Source organism: Leptodactylus fuscus, chromosome 4 (assembly GCF_031893055.1).
Source record: "Leptodactylus fuscus isolate aLepFus1 chromosome 4, aLepFus1.hap2, whole genome shotgun sequence".
Lineage (NCBI taxonomy): Eukaryota > Metazoa > Chordata > Amphibia > Anura > Leptodactylidae > Leptodactylus > Leptodactylus fuscus.
Genome location: NC_134268.1, coordinates 151,730,172 through 151,756,103, shown reverse-complemented (window position 1 = coordinate 151,756,103; position 25,932 = coordinate 151,730,172).

Below are 25,932 nucleotides of genomic sequence, written 5' to 3'. Positions count from 1 at the left end.
CATGGTGGAGGGAGCCTCTAACCAGCAGAGTTGTGGGAAATCAGGGTGGAGGGAGCCTCTAACCAGCAGAGTTGTGGGAAATCAGGGTGGAGGGAGCCTCTAACCAGCAGAGTTGTGGGAAATCAGGGTGGAGGGAGCCTCTAACCAGCAGAGTTGGGGGAAATCAGGGTGGAGGGAGCCTCTAACCAGCAGAGTTGGGGGAAATCAGGGTGGAGGGAGCCTCTAACCAGCAGAGTTGTGGGAAATCAGGGTGGAGGGAGCCTAGTATTAGCAGAATTGTGCAACGCTTATGGTGGATGAGTATGAAGATGCGGAGGAATTGGAGAGGTTGAGCACAGACATGGAGTTTCATGTTGGGGTGCTTTACACAGGTGGGCACGAAAATGAAGGCTCTATCCAGTGGTGGTTCATTTTTATCAAAGTGAGCCGGTCGGCACTCTCAGCTGACAGACGGGTGCGCTTTTCAGTGATGATGCCACCGGCTGCACTGAACACCCTCTCAGATAGGACGCTGGCGGCAGGACAGGACAGCACCTCCAAGGCATATAGGGCAAGTTCAAGCCACAGGTCCAACTTCGACACCCAATACGTGTAGGGCGCAGAGGGGTCGGAGAGGACACGGCTGTGGTCGGAAAGGTATTCCCGCAACATGCGCCTATACTTCTCACGCCTGGTGACACTAGGACCCTCCGTGGCGGCACTTTGGCGAGGGGGTGCCATCAAGGTGTCCCAGACCTTAGACAGTGTGCCCCTTGTTTGTGTGGACCGGTGAGAACTTGGTCGCCTACTGGAGGAACTGCCCTCCCTGCCGCCAACGTCACATGCTGGAAACATCTCCATCTTATTCTGCACCAATTGCTTGTGGCAAGCATTGATGCGATTGACCCTCCCCTCTACCGGAATAAAAGAGGAGATGTTGTTTTTATACCGGGGGTCAAGGATAGCAAAGATCCAGTACTGGTTGTCCTCCATGATTTTGACAATACGCTTGTCGGTTGTAAAGCACCCCAACATGAACTCAGCCATGTCTGCCACAGTGTTAGTTGGCATGACTCCTCTGGCCCCCCGGAAAGTTCAATCTCCATTTCCTCCTCATCGTCCATGTCTACCCATCCGCGCTGCAACAATGGGACGATTCGAAGTTGCCCGGAAGCCTCCTGTATCACCATCACATCATCGGACAACTCTTCTTCCTCCTCCTCCTCCTCCTCCATTAAACGCGATGAAGCGGACAGATGTGTGGACCTACTCTCCAGCTGTGATGGATCGGATGCTATCCCTGACTCCTCTGTGTGATCTGAGTTATCCCTGATGTCAATCAGGGATTCTCTCAGAACACACAAGAGCGGGATTGTAAGGCTCACCATCGCATCCTCAGAGCTCACCCTCCTTGTGGACTCCTCAAACACCCGTAGGATGTCACAAAGGTCTCTCATCCATGGCCACTCATGGATGAGAAACTGAGGCAGCTGACTTTGTGGCACCCTAGGGTTTTGTAGCTGGTATTCCATCAAAGGTCTCTGCTGCTCAACCACTCTATTCAACATCTGAAACGTTGAGTTCCAGCGTGTGGGGACGTCGCACAAAAGCCGGTGTTGTGGCACATGCAGGCGTTGCTGGAGAGATTTTAAGCTAGCAGCGGCTACTGTCGACTTGCGAAAGTGGGCGCACATGCGCCGCACTTTCACCAGTAGCTCTGGAACATTGGGGTAGCTCTTTAGGAAACGTTGCACCACTAGGTTGAAGATGTGGGCCAGGCATGGAACATGTTGGAGTCCGGCAAGCTCCAGAGCTGCTACCAGGTTCCGGCCGTTATCACAAACTACCATGCCTGGGCCCAGGTGCAGCGGCTCAAACCATATTGCCGTCTCATCGAGGAGGGCATCCCTCACCTCGGAGGCAGTGTGCTGTCTGTCCCCCAAGCTGATCAGCTTCAGCACGGCCTGCTGCCGTCTACCAACGCCAGTGCTGCAACGTTTCCAACTCGTAGCTGGGGTCAACCTAACAGCAGAGGAGGAGGCGGTGGCGGAGAAGGAGGCGGTGGCGGAGGAGGAGCCGGTGGCGGAGGAGGAGGCGGTGGAGGAGGAGGGGGGTGTTCTTCTCGTGTCCCTGCCAGGAATGTGAGGCGGGGAGACGAGGTACACCGGGCCAGTTTGGGAAGCAGTCCCAGCCTCAACTATATTCACCCAGTGTGCCGTCAGTGAAATGTAGTGTCCCTGTCCGCATGCACTTGTCCACGCGTCGGTGGTCAAGTGGACCTTTGTGCAAAGCGCGGAACTAAGGGCCCGTCTGATGTTGAGTGACACGTGCTGGTGCAAGGCGGGGACGGCACACCGGGAGAAGTAGTGACGGCTAGGGACGGCATAGCGAGGTGCCGCAGTTGCCATCAGGTCCAGGAAGGCGGGAGTTTCAACAAGATGGAACGCCAACATCTCCTGGGCCAGCAGTTTAGCGATGTTGGCGTTCAAGGCTTGCGCGTGTGGGTGGTTAGCAGTGTATTTCTGCCGCCGCTCCAATGTCTGAGAGATGGTGGGTTGTTGTAAAGAAGCGCCTGATGGTGCCTTTGATGGTGCAGGAGAAGGAGATAAGACAGGAACAGGGGAGGATGAGGAAGAAGTCAACAAAGTGGCGGAGGCAGATGAAGTGGTGTCCTGGCTCATCCTCTGGAGTGCATCGCCAGCACAGTCAGCAGTGGCAGTGGCAGAGGCAGAGGCAGTGGCGTTATCGGCAGGCGGCCTTTGTCCTGCCGTTGCTGCCTGCCACTGATTCCAGTGCTTGGATTCCAAATGACGGCGCATTGAAGTGGTGGACAGGTTGCTCTTCTCAGAGCCCCTAATCAATTTCGAGAGGCAAATTGTGCAGACAACACTATATCTGTCCTCTGAAAAAAACAAGGAAAAAGAAATATAGGATGGCACTGCTAGAAATATAAATGAAAGTCCCAATAAATTGAAGGCAAGTATGAGGATTATAACCTTAAATGTGAAGAGCTGTGGGGGTGCTCAACGACCAAAAAAAGGCAGTATGAACAAATAGAGCATATGTAGAAAAAATTAGGAAGGGCACTCACCCACATCCAAGCTCGTCTTCATAAAATACTTCTTTTATTAAGGTAACAGATTTCTTTAAAATCAAGTAGTGCAGGGAGGGAATAGAGCATATCAGGCAAGTAGGCAACTTGCCTGATATGCTCTATTCCCTCCCTGCACTACTTGATTTTAAAGAAATCTGTTACCTTAATAAAAGAAGTATTTTATGAAGACGAGCTTGGATGTGGGTGAGTGCCCTTCCTAATTTTTTCTACATATACTCAATATCTGTCCTCGGCGCATTCCTTGAAAAAACTCCACACCTTCGAGAAACGTGCCCTCGAGGTGGGAGTTTTTCGGGGCTGGGTACGAACTGGAACATCTTGGGAGATTCCAGGTGTGGCCTGGCTTCGCCTAAGCTGCTGACCTCTGCCTCTGCCTCTAGCTACACTTTTTGGTGCTGCACCTGCCTCAACATCCACACTACTTTCCCTGCTTGACATCCCCCCTGTCCAGGTCGGGTCAGTGTCCTCATCATCCACCACTTCCTCTTCCAACTCCTGTCTCATCTCCTCCTCCCGCACAATGTGCAGGTCAACTGGAAGCCCTGACGGCAAATGCGTCACATCGTCGTCGATGAGGGTGGGTTGCTGGTCATCCACCACCAAATCGAACGGAGATGGAGGAGACTCTAGTGTTTGAGCATCTGGACACAGATGTTCCTCTGTTAGGTCCGTGGAATCGCGACATGGAGGGGCAGGTTGAGGGACAATGAAAGGAGCAGAGAACAGCTCTGGGGAGCAGGACAGTTGGGCTTATTGTTCTTTGAAGCTTGGGAATTTTGGGAGGAAGGAGGACAAGACTGTTGGGTAATAGGAGGAGAGGAGGCAGAGCCTGACTGGCTGCTGGACAATGTGCTGTAAGCGTTATCCGACAGTCATTGCAAGACCTGTTCCTGGTTCTCGGGCCTACTAAGGTTTGTACCCTGCAGTTTAGTTAATGTGGCAAGCAACCCTGGCACTGTGGAGTGGCGCAATGCTTGCTGCCCCACAGGAGTAGGCACGGGACACCCTGTGGCTTCACTGCTACCTTGCTCCCCAGAACCATTCCCCCGACCTCGCCAACGGCCTCGTCCATGTCCCTTTCCGGGAGCCTTGCGCATTTTGAATTCCCAGTCAGAAACTAGCACTATATGGCAGTAGCAAGAAATGAGGGTATTTGTAACCCCAATATATTCTTTGAATTCCCAGTCAGACAATGGCACTATATGGCAGTAGCAAGAAATGAGGGTATTTTTAACCCCAATATATTCTTTGAATTCCTAGTCAGAAACTGGCACTATATGTCAGTGGCAGGACTTGAAGGTATTTGTAACCCCAATATATTCTTGGAATTCCCAGTCAGACAATGGCACTATATGGAAGTAGCAAGAAATGAGGGTATTTGTAACCCCAATATATTCTTTGAATTCCCAGTCAGAAACTGGCACTATATGTCAGTGGCAGAACTTGAAGGTATTTGTAACCCCAATATATTCTTGGAATTCCCAGTCAGACAATGGCACTATATGGCAGTAGCAAGAAATGAGGGTATTTGTAACAACAATATATTCTTGGAATTCCCAGTCAGACAATGGCACTATATGGCAGTGGCAGGACTTGAAGGTATTTGTAACCCCAATATATTCTTGGAATTCCCAGTCAGACAATGGCACTATATGTCAGTGGCAGGACTTGAAGGTATTTGTAACCCCAATATATTCTTGGAATTACCAGTCAGACAATGGCACTATATGGCAGTAGCAAGAAATGAGGGTATTTGTAACCCCAATATATTCTTGGAATTCCCAGTCAGACAATGGCACTATATGGCAGTGGCAGGACTTGAAGGTATTTGTAACACCAATATATTCTTGAAATTCCCAGTCAGACAATGGCACTATATGGCAGTAGCAAGAAATGAGGGTATTTGTAACCCCAATATATTCTTGGAATTCCGAGTCAGACAATGGCACTATATGGCAGTGGCAGGACTTAAAGGTATTTGTAACCCCAATATATTCTTGGAATTCCCAGTCAGACAATGGCACTATATGGCAGTAGCAAGAAATGAGGGTATTTGTAACCCCAATATATTCTTTGAATTCCCAGTCAGAAACTGGCACTATATGGCAGTAGCAAGAAATGAGGGTATTTGTAACCCCAATATATTCTTTGAATTCCCAGTCAGAAACTGGCACTATATATCAGTGGCAGGACTTGAAGGTATTTGTAACCCCAATATATTCTTGGAATTCCCAGTCAGACAATGGCACTATATGGCAGTAGCATGAAATGAGGGTATTTGTAACCCCAATATATTCTTGGAATTCCCAGTCAGACAATGGCACTATATGGCAGAGGCAGGACTTGAAGGTATTTGTAACCCCAATATATTCTTGGAATTCCCAGTCAGACAATGGCACTATATGGCAGTGGCAGGACTTGAAGGTATTTGTAACCCCAATATATTATTGGAATTCCCATTCAGACAATGGCACTATATGTCAGTGGCAGGACTTGAAGGTATTTGTAACCCCAATATATTATTGGAATTCCCAGTCAGACAATGGCACTATATGGCAGTAGCAAGAAAAGAGGGTATTTGTAACCTCAATATATTCTTGGAATTCCCATTCAGACAATGGCACTATATGGCAGCGGCAGGACTTGAAGGTATTTGTAACCCCAATATATTCTTGGAATTCCCAGACAATGGCACTATATGGCAGTGGCAGGACTTGAAGGTATTTGTAACCCCAATATATTCTTGGAATTCCCAGTCAGACAATGGCACTATATGTCAGTGGCAGGACTTGAAGGTATTTGTAACCCCAATATATTCTTGGAATTCCCAGTCAGACAATGGCACTATATGGCAGTAGCAAGAAATGAGGGTATTTGTAACCCCAATATATTCTTGGAATTCCCAGTCAGACAATGGCACTATATGTCAGTGGCAGGACTTGAAGGTATTTGTAACCCCAATATATTCTTGGAATTCCCAGTCAGACAATGGCACTATATGGCAGTAGCAAGAAATGAGGGTATTTGTAACCCCAATATATTATTGGAATTCCCAGTCAGACAATGGCACTATATGGCAGTAGCAAGAAATGAGGCTATTTGTAACCCCAATATATTCTTTGAATTCACAGTCAGAAACTGGCACTATATGTCAGTGGCAGAACTTGAAGGTATTTGTAACCCCAATATATTCTTGGAATTCCCAGTCAGAAACTGGCACTATATGGCAGTAGCAAGAAATGAGGGTATTTGTAACCCGAATATATTCTTTGAATTCCCAGTCAGAAACTGGCACTATATGTCAGTGGCAGAACTTGAAGGTATTTGTAACCCCAATATATTATTGGAATTCCCAGTCAGACAATGGCACTATATGGCAGAGGCAGGACTTGAAGGTATTTGTAACCCCAATATATTCTTGGAATTCCCAGTCAGACAATGGCAGTATATGGCAGTGGCAGGACTTGAAGGTATTTGTAACCCCAATATATTATTGGAATTCCCAGTCAGACAATGGCACTATATGGAAGTAGCAAGAAATGAGGGTATTTGTAACCCCAATATATTCTTTGAATTCACAGTCAGAAACTGGCACTATATGTCAGTGGCAGAACTTGAAGGTATTTGTAACCCCAATATATTCTTGGAATTCCCAGTCAGACAATGGCACTATATGGCAGTGGCAGGACTTGAAGGTATTTGTAACCCCAATATATTCTTGGAATTCCCAGTCAGACAATGGCACTATATGTCAGTGGCAGGACTTGAAGGTATTTGTAACCCCAATATATTATTGGAATTCCCAGTCAGACAATGGCACTATATGGCAGTGGCAGGACTTGAAGGTATTTGTAACCCCAATATATTCTTGGAATTCCCAGTCAGACAATGGCACTATATGTCAGTGGCAGGACTTGAAGGTATTTGTAACCCCAATATATTCTTGGAATTCCCAGTCAGACAATGGCACTATATGTCAGTGGCAAGAAATGAGGGTATTTGTAACCCCAATATATTCTTGGAATTCCCAGTCAGAAACTGGCACTATATGTCAGTGGCAGAACTTGAAGGTATTTGTAACCCCAATATATTATTGGAATTCCCAGTCATGAAATGGCACTATATGGCAGTAGCAAGAAATGAGGGTATTTGTAACCCCAATATATTCTTTGAATTCCCAGTCAGAAACTGGCACTATATGTCAGTGGCAGAACTTGAAGGTATTTGTAACCCCAATATATTATTGGAATTCCCAGTCATGAAATGGCACTATATGGCAGTAGCAAGAAATGAGGGTATTTGTAACCCCAATATATTCTTTGAATTCCCAGTCAGAAACTGGCACTATATGTCAGTGGCAGAACTTGAAGGTATTTGTAACCCCAATATATTATTGGAATTCCCAGTCAGACAATGACACTATATGGCAGAGGCAGGACTTGAAGATATTTGTAACCCCAATATATTCTTGGAATTCTTAGTCAGACAATGGCACTATATGGCAGTGGCAGGACTTGAAGGTATTTGTAACCCCAATATATTATTGGAATTCCCAGTCAGACAATGGCACTATATGGCAGTAGCAAGAAATGAGGGTATTTGTAACCCCAATATATTCTTGGAATTCCCAGTCAGACAATGGCACTATATGTCAGTGGCAGGACTTGAAGGTATTTGTAACCCCAATATATTCTTGGAATTCCCAGTCAGACAATGGCACTATATGGCAGTAGCAAGAAATGAGGGTATTTGTAACCCCAATATATTATTGGAATTCCCAGTCAGACAATGGCACTCTATGGCAGTAGCAAGAAATGAGGGTATTTGTAACCCCAATATATTCTTGGAATTCCCAGTCAGACAATGGCACTATATGGCAGTGGCAGGACTTGAAGGTATTTGTAACACCAATATATTCTTGAAATTCCCAGTCAGACAATGGCACTATATGGCAGTAGCAAGAAATGAGGGTATTTGTAACCCCAATATATTCTTGGAATTCCGAGTCAGACAATGGCACTATATGGCAGTGGCAGGACTTAAAGGTATTTGTAACCCCAATATATTCTTGGAATTCCCAGTCAGACAATGGCACTATATGGCAGTAGCAAGAAATGAGGGTATTTGTAACCCCAATATATTCTTTGAATTCCCAGTCAGAAACTGGCACTATATGGCAGTAGCAAGAAATGAGGGTATTTGTAACCCCAATATATTCTTTGAATTCCCAGTCAGAAACTGGCACTATATATCAGTGGCAGGACTTGAAGGTATTTGTAACCCCAATATATTCTTGGAATTCCCAGTCAGACAATGGCACTATATGGCAGTAGCATGAAATGAGGGTATTTGTAACCCCAATATATTCTTGGAATTCCCAGTCAGACAATGGCACTATATGGCAGAGGCAGGACTTGAAGGTATTTGTAACCCCAATATATTCTTGGAATTCCCAGTCAGACAATGGCACTATATGGCAGTGGCAGGACTTGAAGGTATTTGTAACCCCAATATATTATTGGAATTCCCATTCAGACAATGGCACTATATGTCAGTGGCAGGACTTGAAGGTATTTGTAACCCCAATATATTATTGGAATTCCCAGTCAGACAATGGCACTATATGGCAGTAGCAAGAAAAGAGGGTATTTGTAACCTCAATATATTCTTGGAATTCCCATTCAGACAATGGCACTATATGGCAGCGGCAGGACTTGAAGGTATTTGTAACCCCAATATATTCTTGGAATTCCCAGACAATGGCACTATATGGCAGTAGCAGGACTTGAAGGTATTTGTAACCCCAATATATTCTTGGAATTCCCAGTCAGACAATGGCACTATATGTCAGTGGCAGGACTTGAAGGTATTTGTAACCCCAATATATTCTTGGAATTCCCAGTCAGACAATGGCACTATATGGCAGTAGCAAGAAATGAGGGTATTTGTAACCCCAATATATTCTTGGAATTCCCAGTCAGACAATGGCACTATATGTCAGTGGCAGGACTTGAAGGTATTTGTAACCCCAATATATTCTTGGAATTCCCAGTCAGACAATGGCACTATATGGCAGTAGCAAGAAATGAGGGTATTTGTAACCCCAATATATTATTGGAATTCCCAGTCAGACAATGGCACTATATGGCAGTAGCAAGAAATGAGGGTATTTGTAACCCCAATATATTCTTTGAATTCACAGTCAGAAACTGGCACTATATGTCAGTGGCAGAACTTGAAGGTATTTGTAACCCCAATATATTCTTGGAATTCCCAGTCAGAAACTGGCACTATATGGCAGTAGCAAGAAATGAGGGTATTTGTAACCCGAATATATTCTTTGAATTCCCAGTCAGAAACTGGCACTATGTGTCAGTGGCAGAACTTGAAGGTATTTGTAACCCCAATATATTATTGGAATTCCCAGTCAGACAATGGCACTATATGGCAGAGGCAGGACTTGAAGGTATTTGTAACCCCAATATATTCTTGGAATTCCCAGTCAGACAATGGCAGTATATGGCAGTGGCAGGACTTGAAGGTATTTGTAACCCCAATATATTATTGGAATTCCCAGTCAGACAATGGCACTATATGGAAGTAGCAAGAAATGAGGGTATTTGTAACCCCAATATATTCTTTGAATTCACAGTCAGAAACTGGCACTATATGTCAGTGGCAGAACTTGAAGGTATTTGTAACCCCAATATATTCTTGGAATTCCCAGTCAGACAATGGCACTATATGGCAGTGGCAGGACTTGAAGGTATTTGTAACCCCAATATATTCTTGGAATTCCCAGTCAGACAATGGCACTATATGTCAGTGGCAGGACTTGAAGGTATTTGTAACCCCAATATATTATTGGAATTCCCAGTCAGACAATGGCACTATATGGCAGTGGCAGGACTTGAAGGTATTTGTAACCCCAATATATTCTTGGAATTCCCAGTCAGACAATGGCACTATATGTCAGTGGCAGGACTTGAAGGTATTTGTAACCCCAATATATTCTTGGAATTCCCAGTCAGACAATGGCACTATATGTCAGTGGCAGGACTTGAAGGTATTTGTAACCCCAATATATTCTTGGAATTCCCAGTCAGACAATGGCACTATATGGCAGTAGCAAGAAATGAGGGTATTTGTAACCCCAATATATTCTTTGAATTCCCAGTCAGAAACTGGCACTATATGTCAGTGGCAGAACTTGAAGGTATTTGTAACCCCAATATATTATTGGAATTCCCAGTCATGAAATGGCACTATATGGCAGTAGCAAGAAATGAGGGTATTTGTAACCCCAATATATTCTTTGAATTCCCAGTCAGAAACTGGCACTATATGTCAGTGGCAGAACTTGAAGGTATTTGTAACCCCAATATATTATTGGAATTCCCAGTCAGACAATGGCACTATATGGCAGAGGCAGGACTTGAAGATATTTGTAACCCCAATATATTCTTGGAATTCTTAGTCAGACAATGGCACTATATGGCAGTGGCAGGACTTGAAGGTATTTGTAACCCCAATATATTATTGGAATTCCCAGTCAGACAATGGCACTATATGGCAGAGGCAGGACTTGAAGGTATTTGTAACCCCAATATATTCTTGGAATTCCCAGTCAGACAATGGCAGTATATGGCAGTGGCAGGACTTGAAGGTATTTGTAACCCCAATATATTATTGGAATTCCCAGTCAGACAATGGCACTATATGGAAGTAGCAAGAAATGAGGGTATTTGTAACCCCAATATATTCTTTGAATTCACAGTCAGAAACTGGCACTATATGTCAGTGGCAGAACTTGAAGGTATTTGTAACCCCAATATATTCTTGGAATTCCCAGTCAGACAATGGCACTATATGGCAGTGGCAGGACTTGAAGGTATTTGTAACCCCAATATATTCTTGGAATTCCCAGTCAGACAATGGCACTATATGTCAGTGGCAGGACTTGAAGGTATTTGTAACCCCAATATATTATTGGAATTCCCAGTCAGACAATGGCACTATATGGCAGTGGCAGGACTTGAAGGTATTTGTAACCCCAATATATTCTTGGAATTCCCAGTCAGACAATGGCACTATATGTCAGTGGCAGGACTTGAAGGTATTTGTAACCCCAATATATTCTTGGAATTCCCAGTCAGACAATGGCACTATATGTCAGTGGCAGGACTTGAAGGTATTTGTAACCCCAATATATTCTTGGAATTCCCAGTCAGACAATGGCACTATATGGCAGTAGCAAGAAATGAGGGTATTTGTAACCCCAATATATTCTTTGAATTCCCAGTCAGAAACTGGCACTATATGTCAGTGGCAGAACTTGAAGGTATTTGTAACCCCAATATATTATTGGAATTCCCAGTCATGAAATGGCACTATATGGCAGTAGCAAGAAATGAGGGTATTTGTAACCCCAATATATTCTTTGAATTCCCAGTCAGAAACTGGCACTATATGTCAGTGGCAGAACTTGAAGGTATTTGTAACCCCAATATATTATTGGAATTCCCAGTCAGACAATGGCACTATATGGCAGAGGCAGGACTTGAAGATATTTGTAACCCCAATATATTCTTGGAATTCTTAGTCAGACAATGGCACTATATGGCAGTGGCAGGACTTGAAGGTATTTGTAACCCCAATATATTATTGGAATTCCCAGTCAGACAATGGCACTATATGGCAGTAGCAAGAAATGAGGGTATTTGTAACCCCAATATATTCTTGGAATTCCCAGTCAGACAATGGCACTATATGTCAGTGGCAGGACTTGAAGGTATTTGTAACCCCAATATATTCTTGGAATTCCCAGTCAGACAATGGCACTATATGGCAGTAGCAAGAAATGAGGGTATTTGTAACCCCAATATATTATTGGAATTCCCAGTCAGACAATGGCACTCTATGGCAGTAGCAAGAAATGAGGGTATTTGTAACCCCAATATATTCTTTGAATTCCCAGTCAGAAACTGGCACTATATGTCAGTAGCAGAACTTGAAGGTATTTGTAACCCCAATATATTCTTGGAATTCCCAGTCAGACAATGGCACTATATGTCAGTGGCAGGACTTGAAGGTATTTGTAACCCCAATATATTCTTGGAATTCCCAGTCAGACAATGGCACTATATGGCAGTAGCAAGAAATGAGGGTATTTGTAACCCCAATATATTATTGGAATTCCCAGTCAGACAATGGCACTATATGGCAGAGGCAGGACTTGAAGGTATTTGTAACCCCAATATATTCTTGGAATTCCCAGTCAGACAATGGCACTATATGGCAGTGGCAGGACTTGAAGGTATTTGTAACCCCAATATATTCTTTGAATTCCCAGTCAGAAACTGGCACTATATGTCAGTGGCAGAATTTGAAGGTATTTGTAACCCCAATATATTATTGGAATTCCCAGTCAGACAATGGCACTCTATGGCAGTAGCAAGAAATGAGGGTATTTGTAACCCCAATATATTCTTTGAATTCCCAGTCAGAAACTGGCACTATATGTCAGTAGCAGAACTTGAAGGTATTTGTAACCCCAATATATTCTTGGAATTCCCAGTCAGACAATGGCACTATATGTCAGTGGCAGGACTTGAAGGTATTTGTAACCCCAATATATTCTTGGAATTCCCAGTCAGACAATGGCACTATATGGCAGTAGCAAGAAATGAGGGTATTTGTAACCCCAATATATTATTGGAATTCCCAGTCAGACAATGGCACTATATGGCAGAGGCAGGACTTGAAGGTATTTTTAACCCCAATATATTCTTGGAATTCCCAGTCAGACAATGGCACTATATGGCAGTGGCAGGACTTGAAGGTATTTGTAACCCCAATATATTCTTTGAATTCCCAGTCAGAAACTGGCACTATATGTCAGTGGCAGAATTTGAAGGTATTTGTAACCCCAATATATTCTTGGAATTCCCAGTCAGACAATGGCACTATATGGCAGTGGCAGGACTTGAAGGTATTTGTAACCCCGATACATTCTTGGAATTCCCAGTCAGACAATGGCACTATATGTCAGTGGCAGGACTTGAAGGTATTTGTAACCCCAATATATTCTTGGAATTCCCAGTCAGACAATGGCACTATATGGCAGTAGCAAGAAATGAGGGTATTTGTAACCCCAATATATTCTTGGAATTCCCAGTCAGACAATGGCAGTATATGGCAGTGGCAGGACTTGAAGGTATTTGTAACCCCAATATATTATTGGAATTCCCAGTCAGACAATGGCACTATATGGCAGTAGCAAGAAATGAGGCTATTTGTAACCCCAATATATTCTTTGAATTCCCAGTCAGAAACTGGCACTATATGTCAGTGGCAGGACTTGAAGGTATTTGTAACCCCAATATATTCTTTGAATTCCCAGTCAGACAATGGCACTATATGGCAGTAGCAAGAAATGAGGGTATTTGTAACCCCAATATATTCTTGGAATTCCCAGACAATGGCACTATATGGCAGTGGCAGGACTTGAAGGTATTTGTAACCCCAATATATTCTTGGAATTCCCAGTCAGACAATGGCACTATATGTCAGTGGCAGGACTTGAAGGTATTTGTAACCCCAATATATTCTTGGAATTCCCAGTCAGACAATGGCACTATATGGCAGTAGCAAGAAATGAGGGTATTTGTAACCCCAATATATTCTTGGAATTCCCAGTCAGACAATGGCACTATATGTCAGTGGCAGGACTTGAAGGTATTTGTAACCCCAATATATTCTTGGAATTCCCAGTCAGACAATGGCACTATATGGCAGTAGCAAGAAATGAGGGTATTTGTAACCCCAATATATTCTTTGAATTCACAGTCAGAAACTGGCACTATATGTCAGTGGCAGAACTTGAAGGTATTTGTAACCCCAATATATTCTTGGAATTCCCAGTCAGACAATGGCACTATATGGCAGTGGCAGGACTTGAAGGTATTTGTAACCCCAATATATTCTTGGAATTCCCAGTCAGACAATGGCACTATATGTCAGTGGCAGGACTTGAAGGTATTTGTAACCCCAATATATTATTGGAATTCCCAGTCAGACAATGGCACTATATGGCAGTGGCAGGACTTGAAGGTATTTGTAACCCCAATATATTCTTGGAATTCCCAGTCAGACAATGGCACTATATGTCAGTGGCAGGACTTGAAGGTATTTGTAACCCCAATATATTCTTGGAATTCCCAGTCAGACAATGGCACTATATGTCAGTGGCAGGACTTGAAGGTATTTGTAACCCCAATATATTCTTGGAATTCCCAGTCAGACAATGGCACTATATGGCAGTAGCAAGAAATGAGGGTATTTGTAACCCCAATATATTCTTTGAATTCCCAGTCAGAAACTGGCACTATATGTCAGTGGCAGAACTTGAAGGTATTTGTAACCCCAATATATTATTGGAATTCCCAGTCATGAAATGGCACTATATGGCAGTAGCAAGAAATGAGGGTATTTGTAACCCCAATATATTCTTTGAATTCCCAGTCAGAAACTGGCACTATATGTCAGTGGCAGAACTTGAAGGTATTTGTAACCCCAATATATTATTGGAATTCCCAGTCAGACAATGGCACTATATGGCAGAGGCAGGACTTGAAGATATTTGTAACCCCAATATATTCTTGGAATTCCCAGTCAGACAATGGCACTATATGGCAGTAGCATGAAATGAGGGTATTTGTAACCCCAATATATTCTTGGAATTCCCAGTCAGACAATGGCACTATATGGCAGAGGCAGGACTTGAAGGTATTTGTAACCCCAATATATTCTTGGAATTCCCAGTCAGACAATGGCACTATATGGCAGTGGCAGGACTTGAAGGTATTTGTAACCCCAATATATTATTGGAATTCCCATTCAGACAATGGCACTATATGTCAGTGGCAGGACTTGAAGGTATTTGTAACCCCAATATATTATTGGAATTCCCAGTCAGACAATGGCACTATATGGCAGTAGCAAGAAAAGAGGGTATTTGTAACCTCAATATATTCTTAGAATTCCCATTCAGACAATGGCACTATATGGCAGCGGCAGGACTTGAAGGTATTTGTAACCCCAATATATTCTTGGAATTCCCAGACAATGGCACTATATGGCAGTAGCAGGACTTGAAGGTATTTGTAACCCCAATATATTCTTGGAATTCCCAGTCAGACAATGGCACTATATGTCAGTGGCAGGACTTGAAGGTATTTGTAACCCCAATATATTCTTGGAATTCCCAGTCAGACAATGGCACTATATGGCAGTAGCAAGAAATGAGGGTATTTGTAACCCCAATATATTCTTGGAATTCCCAGTCAGACAATGGCACTATATGTCAGTGGCAGGACTTGAAGGTATTTGTAACCCCAATATATTCTTGGAATTCCCAGTCAGACAATGGCACTATATGGCAGTAGCAAGAAATGAGGGTATTTGTAACCCCAATATATTATTGGAATTCCCAGTCAGACAATGGCACTATATGGCAGTAGCAAGAAATGAGGGTATTTGTAACCCCAATATATTCTTTGAATTCACAGTCAGAAACTGGCACTATATGTCAGTGGCAGAACTTGAAGGTATTTGTAACCCCAATATATTCTTGGAATTCCCAGTCAGAAACTGGCACTATATGGCAGTAGCAAGAAATGAGGGTATTTGTAACCCGAATATATTCTTTGAATTCCCAGTCAGAAACTGGCACTATGTGTCAGTGGCAGAACTTGAAGGTATTTGTAACCCCAATATATTATTGGAATTCCCAGTCAGACAATGGCACTATATGGCAGAGGCAGGACTTGAAGGTATTTGTAACCCCAATATATTCTTGGAATTCCCAGTCAGACAATGGCAGTATATGGCAGTGGCAGGACTTGAAGGTATTTGTAACCCCAATATATTATTGGAATTCCCAGTCAGACAATGGCACTATATGGAAGTAGCAAGAAATGAGGGTATTTGTAACCCCAATATATTCTTTGAATTCACAGTCAGAAACTGGCACTATATGTCAGTGGCAGAACTTGAAGGTATTTGTAACCCCAATATATTCTTGGAATTCCCAGTCAGACAATGGCACTATATGGCAGTGGCAGGACTTGAAGGTATTTGTAACCCCAATATATTCTTGGAATTCCCAGTCAGACAATGGCACTATATGTCAGTGGCAGGACTTGAAGGTATTTGTAACCCCAATATATTATTGGAATTCCCAGTCAGACAATGGCACTATATGGCAGTGGCAGGACTTGAAGGTATTTGTAACCCCAATATATTCTTGGAATTCCCAGTCAGACAATGGCACTATATGTCAGTGGCAGGACTTGAAGGTATTTGTAACCCCAATATATTCTTGGAATTCCCAGTCAGACAATGGCACTATATGTCAGTGGCAGGACTTGAAGGTATTTGTAACCCCAATATATTCTTGGAATTCCCAGTCAGACAATGGCACTATATGGCAGTAGCAAGAAATGAGGGTATTTGTAACCCCAATATATTCTTTGAATTCCCAGTCAGAAACTGGCACTATATGTCAGTGGCAGAACTTGAAGGTATTTGTAACCCCAATATATTATTGGAATTCCCAGTCATGAAATGGCACTATATGGCAGTAGCAAGAAATGAGGGTATTTGTAACCCCAATATATTCTTTGAATTCCCAGTCAGAAACTGGCACTATATGTCAGTGGCAGAACTTGAAGGTATTTGTAACCCCAATATATTATTGGAATTCCCAGTCAGACAATGGCACTATATGGCAGAGGCAGGACTTGAAGATATTTGTAACCCCAATATATTCTTGGAATTCTTAGTCAGACAATGGCACTATATGGCAGTGGCAGGACTTGAAGGTATTTGTAACCCCAATATATTATTGGAATTCCCAGTCAGACAATGGCACTATATGGCAGAGGCAGGACTTGAAGGTATTTGTAACCCCAATATATTCTTGGAATTCCCAGTCAGACAATGGCAGTATATGGCAGTGGCAGGACTTGAAGGTATTTGTAACCCCAATATATTATTGGAATTCCCAGTCAGACAATGGCACTATATGGAAGTAGCAAGAAATGAGGGTATTTGTAACCCCAATATATTCTTTGAATTCACAGTCAGAAACTGGCACTATATGTCAGTGGCAGAACTTGAAGGTATTTGTAACCCCAATATATTCTTGGAATTCCCAGTCAGACAATGGCACTATATGGCAGTGGCAGGACTTGAAGGTATTTGTAACCCCAATATATTCTTGGAATTCCCAGTCAGACAATGGCACTATATGTCAGTGGCAGGACTTGAAGGTATTTGTAACCCCAATATATTATTGGAATTCCCAGTCAGACAATGGCACTATATGGCAGTGGCAGGACTTGAAGGTATTTGTAACCCCAATATATTCTTGGAATTCCCAGTCAGACAATGGCACTATATGTCAGTGGCAGGACTTGAAGGTATTTGTAACCCCAATATATTCTTGGAATTCCCAGTCAGACAATGGCACTATATGTCAGTGGCAGGACTTGAAGGTATTTGTAACCCCAATATATTCTTGGAATTCCCAGTCAGACAATGGCACTATATGGCAGTAGCAAGAAATGAGGGTATTTGTAACCCCAATATATTCTTTGAATTCCCAGTCAGAAACTGGCACTATATGTCAGTGGCAGAACTTGAAGGTATTTGTAACCCCAATATATTATTGGAATTCCCAGTCATGAAATGGCACTATATGGCAGTAGCAAGAAATGAGGGTATTTGTAACCCCAATATATTCTTTGAATTCCCAGTCAGAAACTGGCACTATATGTCAGTGGCAGAACTTGAAGGTATTTGTAACCCCAATATATTATTGGAATTCCCAGTCAGACAATGGCACTATATGGCAGAGGCAGGACTTGAAGATATTTGTAACCCCAATATATTCTTGGAATTCTTAGTCAGACAATGGCACTATATGGCAGTGGCAGGACTTGAAGGTATTTGTAACCCCAATATATTATTGGAATTCCCAGTCAGACAATGGCACTATATGGCAGAGGCAGGACTTGAAGGTATTTGTAACCCCAATATATTCTTGGAATTCCCAGTCAGACAATGGCAGTATATGGCAGTGGCAGGACTTGAAGGTATTTGTAACCCCAATATATTATTGGAATTCCCAGTCAGACAATGGCACTATATGGAAGTAGCAAGAAATGAGGGTATTTGTAACCCCAATATATTCTTTGAATTCACAGTCAGAAACTGGCACTATATGTCAGTGGCAGAACTTGAAGGTATTTGTAACCCCAATATATTCTTGGAATTCCCAGTCAGACAATGGCACTATATGGCAGTGGCAGGACTTGAAGGTATTTGTAACCCCAATATATTCTTGGAATTCCCAGTCAGACAATGGCACTATATGTCAGTGGCAGGACTTGAAGGTATTTGTAACCCCAATATATTATTGGAATTCCCAGTCAGACAATGGCACTATATGGCAGTGGCAGGACTTGAAGGTATTTGTAACCCCAATATATTCTTGGAATTCCCAGTCAGACAATGGCACTATATGTCAGTGGCAGGACTTGAAGGTATTTGTAACCCCAATATATTCTTGGAATTCCCAGTCAGACAATGGCACTATATGTCAGTGGCAGGACTTGAAGGTATTTGTAACCCCAATATATTCTTGGAATTCCCAGTCAGACAATGGCACTATATGGCAGTAGCAAGAAATGAGGGTATTTGTAACCCCAATATATTCTTTGAATTCCCAGTCAGAAACTGGCACTATATGTCAGTGGCAGAACTTGAAGGTATTTGTAACCCCAATATATTATTGGAATTCCCAGTCATGAAATGGCACTATATGGCAGTAGCAAGAAATGAGGGTATTTGTAACCCCAATATATTCTTTGAATTCCCAGTCAGAAACTGGCACTATATGTCAGTGGCAGAACTTGAAGGTATTTGTAACCCCAATATATTATTGGAATTCCCAGTCAGACAATGGCACTATATGGCAGAGGCAGGACTTGAAGATATTTGTAACCCCAATATATTCTTGGAATTCTTAGTCAGACAATGGCACTATATGGCAGTGGCAGGACTTGAAGGTATTTGTAACCCCAATATATTATTGGAATTCCCAGTCAGACAATGGCACTATATGGCAGTAGCAAGAAATGAGGGTATTTGTAACCCCAATATATTCTTGGAATTCCCAGTCAGACAATGGCACTATATGTCAGTGGCAGGACTTGAAGGTATTTGTAACCCCAATATATTCTTGGAATTCCCAGTCAGACAATGGCACTATATGGCAGTAGCAAGAAATGAGGGTATTTGTAACCCCAATATATTATTGGAATCCCAGTCAGACAATGGCACTCTATGGCAGTAGCAAGAAATGAGGGTATTTGTAACCCCAATATATTCTTTGAATTCCCAGTCAGAAACTGGCACTATATGTCAGTAGCAGAACTTGAAGGTATTTGTAACCCCAATATATTCTTGGAATTCCCAGTCAGACAATGGCACTATATGTCAGTGGCAGGACTTGAAGGTATTTGTAACCCCAATATATTCTTGGAATTCCCAGTCAGACAATGGCACTATATGGCAGTAGCAAGAAATGAGGGTATTTGTAACCCCAATATATTATTGGAATTCCCAGTCAGACAATGGCACTATATGGCAGAGGCAGGACTTGAAGGTATTTGTAACCCCAATATATTCTTGGAATTCCCAGTCAGACAATGGCACTATATGGCAGTGGCAGGACTTGAAGGTATTTGTAACCCCAATATATTCTTTGAATTCCCAGTCAGAAACTGGCACTATATGTCAGTGGCAGAATTGAAGGTATTTGTAACCCCAATATATTATTGGAATTCCAGTCAGACAATGGCACTCTATGCAGTAGCAAGAAATGAGGGTATTTGTAACCCCAATATATTCTTTGAATTCCAGTCAGAAACTGGCACTATATGTCAGTAGCAGAACTTGAAGGTATTTGTAACCCCAATATATTCTTGGAATTCCCAGTCAGACAATGGCACTATATGTCAGTGGCAGGACTTGAAGGTATTTGTAACCCCAATATATTCTTGGAATTCCCAGTCAGACAATGGCACTATATGGCAGTAGCAAGAAATGAGGGTATTTGTAACCCCAATATATTATTGGAATTCCAGTCAGACAATGGCACTATATGGCAGAGGCAGGACTTGAAGGTATTTTTAACCCCAATATATTCTTGGAATTCCCAGTCAGACAATGGCACTATATGGCAGTGGCAGGACTTGAAGGTATTTGTAACCCAATATATTCTTTGAATTCCAGTCAGAACTGGCAACTATATGTCAGTGGCAGAATTTGAAGGTATTTGTAACCCCAATATATTCTTGGAATTCCCAGTCAGACAATGGCACTATATGCAGTGGCAGGACTTTGAAGTATTTGTAACCCCGATACATTCTTGGAATTCCCAGTCAGACAATGGCACTATATGTCAGTGGCAGGACTTGAAGGTATTTGTAACCCCAATATATCTTGGAATTCCCAGTCAGACAATGGCACTATATGGCAGTAGCAAGAAATGAGGGTATTTGTAACCCCATATATTCTTGAATTCCAGTCAGACAATGGCAGTATATGGCAGTGGCAGGACTTGAAGGTATTTGTAACCACATATATTATTGAATTCCAGTCAGACAATGGCACTATATGGCAGTAGCAAGAAATGAGGCTATTTGTAACCCCAATATATTCTTTGAATTCCCAGTCAGAACTGCACTATATGTCAGTGGCAGGACTTGAAGGTATTGTAACCCAATATATTCTTTGAATTCCCAGTCAGACAATGGCACTATATGGCAGTAGCAAGAAATGAGGGTATTTGTAACCCCAATATATTCTTGAATTCCCAGACAATGGCACTATATGGCAGTGCAGGACTTGAAGGTATTTGTAACCCCAATATATTCTTGGAATTCCCAGTCAGACAATGGCACTATATGTCAGTGGCAGGACTTGAAGGTATTTGTAACCCCAATATATTCTTGAATTCCAGTCAGACAATGGCACTATATGGCAGTAGCAAGAAATGAGGGTATTGTAACCCCAATATATTCTTGAATTCCCAGTCAGACAATGGCACTATATGTCAGTGGCAGGACTTGAAGGTATTTGTAACCCCAATATATTCTTGGAATTCCCAGTCAGACAATGGCACTATATGGCAGTAGCAAGAATGAGGGTATTTGTAACCCAATATATTCTTTGAATTCACAGTCAGAAACTGGCACTATATGTCAGTGGCAGAACTTGAAGGTATTTGTAACCCCAATATATTCTTGGAATTCCCAGTCAGACAATGGCACTATATGGCAGTGCAGGACTTGAAGGTATTTGTAACCCCAATATATTCTTGGAATTCCCAGTCAGACAATGGCACTATATGTCAGTGCAGACTTGAAGGTATTTGTAACCCCAATATATTATTGGAATTCCCAGTCAGACAATGGCACTATATGGCAGTGCAGACTTGAAGGTATTTGTAACCCAATATATTCTTGGAATTCCAGTCAGACAATGGCACTATATGTCAGTGGCAGGACTTGAAGGTATTTGTAACCCCAATATATTCTTGGAATTCCAGTCAGACAATGGCACTATATGTCAGTGGCAGGACTTGAAGGTATTTGTAACCCCAATATATTCTTGGAATTCCCAGTCAGACAATGGCACTATATGGCAGTAGCAAGAAATGAGGGTATTTGTAACCCAATATATTCTTTGAATTCCAGTCAGAAACTGGCACTATATGTCAGTGGCAGAACTTGAAGGTATTTGTAACCCCAATATATTATTGGAATTCCCAGTCATGAAATGGCACTATATGCAGTAGCAGAAATGAGGTATTTGTAACCCCAATATATTCTTTGAATTCCAGTCAGAAACTGGCACTATATGTCAGTGGCAGAACTTGAAGGTATTTGTAACCCAATATATTATTGGAATTCCCAGTCAGACAATGGCACTATATGGCAGAGGCAGGACTTGAAGATATTTGTAACCCCAATATATCTTGGAATTCCCAGTCAGACAATGGCACTATATGGCAGTAGCATGAAATGAGGGTATTTGTAACCCCAATATATTCTTGGATTCCCAGGTCAGACAATGGCACTATATGGCAGAGGCAGGACTTGAAGGTATTTGTAACCCAATATATTCTTGGAATTCCCAGTCAGACAATGGCACTATATGGCAGTAGCAGGACTTGAAGGTATTTGTAACCCAATATATTATTGGAATTCCCATTCAGACAATGGCACTATATGTCAGTGGCAGGACTTGAAGGTATTTGTAACCCCAATATATTATTGGAATTCCCAGTCAGACAATGGCACTATATGGCAGTAGCAAGAAAGAGGGTATTTGTAACCTCAATATATTCTTAGAATTCCCATTCAGACAATGGCACTATATGGCAGCGGCAGGACTTGAAGGTATTTGTAACCCCAATATATTCTTGGAATTCCCAGACAATGGCACTATATGGCAGTAGCAGACTTGAAGGTATTTGTAACCCAATATATTCTTGGAATTCCAGTCAGACAATGGCACTATATGTCAGTGCAGGACTTGAAGGTATTTGTAACCCCAATATATTCTTGGAATTCCAGTCAGACAATGGCACTATATGGCAGTAGCAAGAAATGAGGGTATTTGTAACCCAATATATTCTTGAATTCCCAGTCAGACAATGGCACTATATGTCAGTGCAGGACTTGAAGTATTTGTAACCCAATATATTCTTGGAATTCCCAGTCAGACAATGGCACTATATGGCAGTAGCAAGAAATGAGGGTATTTGTAACCCCAATATATTATTGGAATTCCCAGTCAGACAATGGCACTATATGGCAGTAGCAAGAAATGAGGGTATTTGTAACCCCAATATATTCTTTGAATTCACAGTCAGAAACTGGCACTATATGTCAGTGGCAGAACTTGAAGGTATTTGTAACCCCAATATATTCTTGGAATTCCCAGTCAGAAACTGGCACTATATGGCAGTAGCAAGAATGAGGGTATTTGTAACCCGAATATATTCTTTGAATTCCCAGTCAGAAACTGGCACTATGTGTCAGTGGCAGAACTTGAAGGTATTTGTAACCCCAATATATTATTGGAATTCCCAGTCAGACAATGGCACTATATGGCAGAGCAGGACTTGAAGGTATTTGTAACCCCAATATATTCTTGGAATTCCAGTCAGACAATGGCAGTATATGGCAGTGGCAGACTTGAAGGTATTTGTAACCCCAATATATTATTGGAATTCCCAGTCAGACAATGGCACTATATGGAAGTAGCAAGAAATGAGGGTATTTGTAACCCCAATATATTCTTTGAATTCACAGTCAGAAACTGGCACTTATATGTCAGTGGCAGAACTTGAAGTATTTGTAACCCCAATATATTCTTGGAATTCCCAGTCAGACAATGGCACTATATGGCAGTGGCAGGACTTGAAGGTATTTGTAACCCCAATATATTCTTGGAATTCCCAGTCAGACAATGGCACTATATGTCAGTGGCAGGACTTGAAGGTATTTGTAACCCCAATATATTATTGGAATTCCCAGTCAGACAATGGCACTATATGGCAGTGGCAGGACTTGAAGGTATTTGTAACCCCAATATATTCTTGGAATTCCCAGTCAGACAATGGCACTATATGTCAGTGGCAGGACTTGAAGGTATTGTAACCCCAATATATTCTTGGAATTCCCAGTCAGACAATGGCACTATATGTCAGTGGCAGGACTTGAAGGTATTTGTAACCCCAATATATTCTTGGAATTCCCAGTCAGACAATGGCACTATATGGCAGTAGCAAGAAATGAGGGTATTTGTAACCCAATATATTCTTTGAATTCCCAGTCAGAAACTGGCACTATATGTCAGTGGCAGAACTTGAAGGTATTTGTAACCCCAATATATTATTGAATTCCAGTCATGAAATGGCACTATATGGCAGTAGCAAGAAATGAGGGTATTTGTAACCCCAATATATTCTTTGAATTCCAGTCAGAAACTGGCACTATATGTCAGTGGCAGAACTTGAAGGTATTTGTAACCCCAATATATTATTGGAATTCCCAGTCAGACAATGGCACTATATGGCAGAGGCAGGACTTAAGATATTTGTAACCCCAATATATTCTTGAATTCTTAGTCAGACAATGGCACTATATGGCAGTGGCAGACTTGAAGGTATTTGTAACCCCAATATATTATTGAATTCCCAGTCAGACAATGGCACTATATGGCAGAGGCAGGACTTGAAGGTATTTGTAACCCCAATATATTCTTGGAATTCCCAGTCAGACAATGGCAGTATATGGCAGTGGCAGGACTGAAGGTATTTGTAACCCCAATATATTATTGGAATTCCCAGTCAGACAATGGCACTATATGAAGTAGCAAGAAATGAGGGTATTTGTAACCCCAATATATTCTTTGAATTCACAGTCAGAAACTGGCACTATATGTCAGTGGCAGAACTTGAAGGTATTTGTAACCCCAATATATTCTTGGAATTCCAGTCAGACAATGGCACTATATGGCAGTGGCAGGACTTGAAGGTATTTGTAACCCAATATATTCTTGGAATTCCCAGTCAGACAATGCACTATATGTCAGTGGCAGGACTTGAAGGTATTTGTAACCCCAATATATTATTGGAATTCCAGTCAGACAATGGCACTATATGGCAGTGGCAGACTTGAAGGTATTTGTAACCCCAATATATTCTTGGAATTCCAGTCAGACAATGGCACTATATGTCAGTGCAGGACTTGAAGGTATTTGTAACCCCAATATATTCTTGGAATTCCCAGTCAGACAATGGCACTATATGTCAGTGGCAGGACTTGAAGGTATTTGTAACCCCAATATATTCTTGGAATTCCCAGTCAGACAATGGCACTATATGGCAGTAGCAAGAAATGAGGGTATTTGTAACCCCAATATATTCTTTGAATTCCCAGTCAGAAACTGGCACTATATGTCAGTGGCAGAACTTGAAGGTATTTGTAACCCCAATATATTATTGGAATTCCCAGTCATGAAATGGCACTATATGGCAGTAGCAAGAAATGAGGGTATTTGTAACCCCAATATATTCTTTGAATTCCCAGTCAGAAACTGGCACTATATGTCAGTGGCAGAACTTGAAGGTATTTGTAACCCCAATATATTATTGGAATTCCAGTCAGACAATGGCACTATATGGCAGAGGCAGGACTTGAAGATATTTGTAACCCCAATATATTCTTGGAATTCTTAGTCAGACAATGGCACTATATGGCAGTGGCAGGACTTGAAGGTATTTGTAACCCCAATATATTATTGGAATTCCCAGTCAGACAATGGCACTATATGGCAGTAGCAAGAAATGAGGGTATTTGTAACCCCAATATATTCTTGGAATTCCCAGTCAGACAATGGCACTATATGTCAGTGGCAGGACTTGAAGGTATTTGTAACCCCAATATATTCTTGGAATTCCCAGTCAGACAATGGCACTATATGGCAGTAGCAAGAAATGAGGTATTTGTAACCCCAACATATTATTGAATTCCAGTCAGACAATGGCACTCTATGGCAGTAGCAAGAAATGAGGGTATTTGTAACCCAATATATTCTTTGAATTCCCAGTCAGAAACTGGCACTATATGTCAGTAGCAGAACTTGAAGGTATTTGTAACCCCAATATATTCTTGGAATTCCCAGTCAGACAATGA